Raw genomic sequence first — 6,466 nt, forward strand, 5'->3', positions numbered from 1 at the left:
ATTGACATATTGAAACTGTACTTATTTAACTTGTATGATTTGATTACGTTTTGACATATGTATATACCCATGAAGCTATCACAGCAATCAAAATAATAAACATCCCCATAATCCTCAAAAGTTTCTTTGTGCCCCCATGTAATCTTTCTTGCCCCTCGCCTTTCTCACTTCCAGCTAGTCCCCAGGCAACCACTACTGTCAGTTTAGATTAGTTTGCCATTTCTAGAATTTTATATGACTGAAGTCACAGAGTATGTACTATATTGTCCAGCTTCTTTTACTGACCTTAATTATTGTGACATTTACCCATGTTGTTGAGTGTGTCAGTATTCCTTTTTATTGATGAGTATAGTGTTTCACTGTGGGGATACAAGACAGTTTGTTTCTTTACTCATGGTTCTTATTCATGCTGTTTTTATTTTATTTAAGAAATATTTGCCAAACTCAAGGTCACTAAGATTATCTCTTAATATTTCTTTCAGAGTATTTTTCGAAGTAGTGTTTGGGCTTTGCTGTAGTATAGCTAACAAAACGTAAAAATTACCCAGGACTGTATTACAGTCTGATTTCTAGTAAATTTATATGGTTGTGCAGCTATCTCTACAATCTCATTTAGAAGACTTCCCTCACCCCTGGAGGTTTCTTTATGTGCCTTTGATCTCAGATCAATTTGATTATGATGTGCTTTAATGTTTTCTGCATGGTTCTTGTGCTGGGAGTTAAGGTGTCTTAGATCTGTGGATTTATAGTTTTCATCACATTTGGGGAAAATTTGATCATCATTGTAAAAAATTTCTGACTACTTATTATTAAGGTGCTTGAAGCTGTCCCACAACTAATACTCTGATCATTTTATTCCAGTTTTTTTTCTCTGTTTCATTTTGCATAGCTTATACATGATTTGTTTTTGAGTTCATTAATCTTTGCATCCATGCTATCTGATCTGCCAGTGTATATTTTACCTCAGGTAGTTTAGTTTTCATCTTTTAAGCTTGATTTAGGTCTTTTTCATATTCCCTGTTTATAGTTAACTTGCTCAATCTTTGCTTCTTTAACATGTGGAATTCAGTTATACTATTTTCCTTTTTTTTGTTTTTTGCTTTTTGTCCTTTAGTATCCTAATAAAGTGTTATTATCTTAATATCCTTGTCTAGTAATTCTTTTTTTTTTTTTTTTACTCTCTTTTCTATCGATTTTCCTTCCCATTTTATGGGTTGTATTTCCTACCTCTTTATGTGCTTAGTCATTTTTACTGGATTCTAGACATTGTGAATTTTGCCTCAAGTATGTAGGATATTTTGGTGTTCTTATTAATGTTCTTGAGCTTTGTTCTGTGGTGCAGTGAAGTTACTTTGGAATCAGATCCTTGGGAGGTTTGTTTTCAAGCTGAGTTAGGTTGAAACAGAGCATCCTGTAGCTTAGGGCTAGTTTACCCCAATAGTAAGGTAGTACCCTTGTGAGTGCTTTTACCCATGGCCTCTTACATTATGAGGTTTTCTGGTAGTAGGAACTTGAACTATTCCTGGCCTTAATGAGCTGTGGGGGCTGCTCTCTCCAGTCCTTTCTGGTGGTTCTCTTTCGGGTCTCGCACACTGGGGATCGGTGCTGAGCTGAAAAACTTGAGATTTAGGTGGACTCTCTACTGAAGTTGTCTCTCTCTGCAGTTCTCTCTTGGATACTTTTCCTATAAATTCTAGTTGCCTGGGTTTTCCCATGTTCCCAGCTCCATCTTCTCAACTCAGGGACACCATGAGACTGCATCTGGATTCCTCCTCCCTGCACTAAGGCCTGAAAATTATCCCTAGGTTATAAGCTGAGACAGTTGTAGAACTCTGTAGGGTTTTGGTTTTCTGTTTACAGGAATCACTGTAGTTACTATCTGATGTTCAGTGTCTAAGAACCATTGTTTAAGATTTTATTTTTTTCAGTTTCTTAAGAAGAAAGGGTAAAACTGGTCTGTCTTAGCCAGGTCCCATACTTTTGGAAGCTCAAAACCACTTTATTACTCACCTAGTTAAAGCGGAAATCACAGTGAAAGCCACACAGTAATCTTATCCATGAAAAATTATCAAAACTCTGAGTAGATAAAGCAGGACTTGCAGTCATAATTTATAATTGCTAATTTATTTATTAAAAAAACAAGAGCAAAAAATAAGCATTCACCCCCAAGAATTAGAAAAAGAGCAGAGTGAAATCTTAGGCACTGGAAGACATGTAAACAGAAAGGAGGGATAGGAATTAAGTGAAAAAAAGAATGTGGGGCAACTGATCAGGAAAACCTAAAGCTGATTATTTGAGAGAACGTGTAAAAATGGTAAGTTTCTGACAAGATCCAGTGCTTTGGCCACCTGATGCAAAGTATTGACTCATTAGAAAAGACCCTGATGCTGGGAAAGATTGAAGGCAGGAGGAGAAGGGGAAGACGGGATGAGATGGTTGGATAGCATCACTGACTTGATGGACATGAGTTTGAGCAAGCTCCGGGAGTTGGTGATGGACAGGGAAGCTTGGCATACTTCAGTCCATGGGGTTGCAAAGAGTCTGACACAACTCAGCGACTGAACTGACAAGATCACCTAAGAAATGAAAGAGAAGGCATAAATAGTATGTATTGATTGATATTTATTGAGGAAAAAAGAGTGTATACCTACCGATACAGCAGATATTTTAAAACTCATAAAGGAATATTATGAGCAATTTATGCTGATAAAAGTGAAAGCCTGCTAGATGTGTGGATTGTAAAGTCACAAGAGAGTCCAGGCTGGAGACTGTCTCATCAAATATTCCAGAGAAGAGATGATAGTGGCCAAAACCCTAGAGCACCAAGAGTGGAAGTAGAGCAGGAGAAGATTCAGCAGGCGTTTAAAGTCCTGTGCATGAAGAGATGGAGTGTCAGAGAAGGGTTAAGGTGTTGGGTTATCAGATCTTGCCTTGGATGGTATTGTGCAGTAACATTACACCTAAGAAATAACATAATTTGGGTGGAGGCTCTTGAATTTGAGATGTATTGGGTATGGGAGGTGTTATCCAGTTGGTTATATGGATCTTGAACTTTGAAGAGGGGTCTGAGTAAGTTGTCTGCTTATGTTGCCACAGGATTAGGTTCTTGTTTCCAAACTCATCAGCTTGTTTTTGTGAATATGCCTTCAGAAGTTCCCAGAGATAAAAATACCTTTTTTATCAGATTAAACCCTCCCCCATATAAATATTATTTACCCAGGTAGATCTTAGATACAAGAACAAAGATCCTACTTAGAGCAGTCTCTTCTAATAAACACTAGAACATACGCCTGTAACAGGAGCCCTTAAATTTTTGGCACAGTTCTGTGTCCATACTCAGATTTCTCTGAGTGATGTGGCCGTGACTTAGATTCTGATTCTTTGGAAGTCATTGCTGGGCTTAGCTGACCCTGTCCTAGGCAGCTGGGGCAGCCTTTACTAGACTTTAGCCCTTTCCTCTTACCTTTCATTTCCCTAATTAGTGCCTAAAATACTTTCTAAATGAGCCACTTTCACTTATGTTAATGAGGTGCTAAATGTAGACTTTTCTTTCCTCTCTGGTCCTAAACAAAACTCCCAACCGACCCACAGATGGAAGCAAGATGGGGGTGGGGTATGTGTGTGTGTGTGTGTTAGTCACTCAGTCGTGTCCAACTCCTTGTGACCCCATGAACTGTAGCCTGCCAGACTCCTTTGTCCATGGAATTCTGTGTGTGTGTGTGTGTGCGAGTGTGTCTGTTAGTTGCTCAGTCGTGTCTGACTCTGCAGCCCCACGGACTGCAGCCCAGCCTCCTCTGTCCATGGAATTCTGTGTATGTGTGCCTGAGTTGCTCCATCATGTCTGACTTTTTGCAACCCTATGGACTGTAGCCCACGAGGCTCCTCTGTTCATGGAATTCTCCAGGCAAGATATACTGGAGTGAATTGCCATTTCCTTCTGCAGGGGATCTTCCCGACCCAGGGATCGAACCCAGGTCTCCTGCATTAAAGGCGTATTCTTTACCGTTTCCAGGTCCTTTTTAGTTCTTTTTGGGAGAAGAGACTAGCAGATATTGGAAGTGGCTTTTCCTCATTGTTTCATTCCTTCACTGGATTGAAGGCGGTCGTTTACCACCTCCACCATGCCAGTGTTAGCATGATCCCAGCCTGACCTGCGCTGAGCTGGCTGTTATTAAAACCTTTATCTACAGAGGCAGAAGTGTTTATGCTTGTTCCAAGCATTTACTCTTCCTGCTGGCTGCTTATAGACATGTGAAATGCAGCTGTGTCCAGCCAGGCGGACAGCATGCTTTTCACCACATAGCGCAAAGTGAGTTTTCCAAAGGGAAGGATGTCCTCTGGTTGTAATAGATTGCTTTGAAATTTGGTATGAGCATACAGACAAGTGTGATCATGTTTGTGATACTGATGTTTCTTTCATACAGTGATTAGTATTGTTGTCATTTTAATTACTTTAAATATCACTCAGAGGAAAGGCTTACACCATGGTCCAATGACGTTTTTTGACCAAACATTAACCAAGTCACCAATTTCTTTTTATATCTTTATTCCAAATGTAATGGTTAACTTATGATTTTTTGAATAGGGAATATATTTGCTTACACAGGTCAGAATTGAAATGCTGTTTTTTAAATTGTATATACCTTAAGAAGTCTTAATCTTACCCATCCGTGTTACTTCTCCCCAGACAATTACATGTAACTATTTTTGCACATTTCTGTTTATTCTTTCAGATGTTATGCAAACAGCTAATTCAAATATATATTCTTTTCTTCCTCCTCCTTTTACTCAAGATTTAGCATACTAATAGTTTTCACTTTATTTTATTTTTCATTTTTATACCTTGGAGCTCTCTATCAGTACAAGAAGATCTTCCTTTTTTTTTTCTTTTTTTGACTATATAGTATTCAGTTGCGTGTATGTACCATCGTTTATTCAACCAGTCCTCTGTTGCCAAACACTTGAATGTGTTCAATCTTTTGCAGTTACAAACAATTTTGTAGTGAATGAGCTTGTTCATGTATTATTTCTTATGTTTGCAGGTGTCTTGTTTTGATTCCTAGAAATGTGTTTGCTGGGCGAAAGAGTAAACACACCAGTAATTTTGATAAGTATTATTACAGTCCCTTCATGTAAAGGTTTTACATTTTGCATTTCTACCAGCAGTGCCTGAGGATCCTTGGAGCACCTATTCTTAATGGCTTGATGAGAGAGTGGTTGAACTCAGATAGCATTTTGCCTCTGATAAGAAGTGCTATCTCATTTCTGTTTACATGAGTTAGGTTAAGGATTTTATGCTATCTTATTTGTATTTCTTTTAGAGTGTAACCTGTCCATTTTTATTTCAGGTTTTTTCTCTGTTTCTGGAAATTGTATGAGTCTCTTTCTGGACTTTGTACTGTGTCCCATTGATCTGTTCATTCATTTGTCATTTCTTCGTGGTTTTAACTCTTGAGGCCTTATAAAATATGCTTTAATATCTTTTAGGGTTGTCTTTTTCAGAATTTTCTTGGTAATTATTGCTTGCTCAGTTTTTAGTTCAGTTGTAATTAGTGAAAACCTAGTGGTTTTGATTGACAAAGTAAACCAAAGCCAGTATCATCATGTAGTGGAAAAAGCTACTTGCTATGGCCTGGTTAAAACAGTTATGAGTTAGAAAAAAGTTTGTATGTGTGGTGGTGGTTGGTGGGTTGTTTAATAAAATCCACTTTTTACATACTTAGATGTGTCAACAGCAAGTTATTAGTTTCCACTCTTAATTTCTGCCGTATTTTCCATGGATTGAGAGCCCTGGGCAGATGGATTTATTGCACATTATGATATTAGTACTTCATTATGAGTTGTTGTTATTTTTTGAATGGAAACAGTGGCATTGACTTTTTTTTAACTGAATGTCAGAATGCTAAAAAGTCTATTTTATCTGAACTACTAGTATTACATCTGCTCTTCAGATCAGATCAGTCGCATCCGACTCTTTGCAGCCCCATGAATCGCAGCACGCCAGGCCTCCCTGTCCATCACCAACTCCCAGAGTTCACTCAGACTCATGTCCATCGAGTCAGTGATGCCATCCAGCTATCTCATCCTCTGTCGTCCCCTTCTCCTCCTGCCCCCAATCCCTCCCAGCATCAGAGTCTTTTCCAATGAGTCAACTCTTTCCACGAGGTGGCCAAAGTACTGGAGTTTCAGCTTTAGCATCATTCCTTCCAAAGAAATCCCAGGGCTGATCTCCTTCAGAATGGACTGGTTGGATCTCCTTGCAGTCCAAGGGACTCTCAAGAGTCTTCTCCAACACCACAGTTCAAAAGCATCAATTCTTCGGCACTCAGCCTTCTTCACAGTCCAACTCTCACATCCATACATGACCACAGGAAAAACCATAGCCTTGACTAGATGGACCTTTGTTGGCAAAGTAATGTCTCTGCTTTTGAATATGCTATCTAGGTTGGTCATAACTTTCCTTCCA

The sequence above is a fragment of the Bison bison genome, unplaced genomic scaffold (genome assembly GCF_000754665.1).
Source record: "Bison bison bison isolate TAMUID 2011002044 unplaced genomic scaffold, Bison_UMD1.0 scf7180017864366, whole genome shotgun sequence".
Lineage (NCBI taxonomy): Eukaryota > Metazoa > Chordata > Mammalia > Artiodactyla > Bovidae > Bison > Bison bison.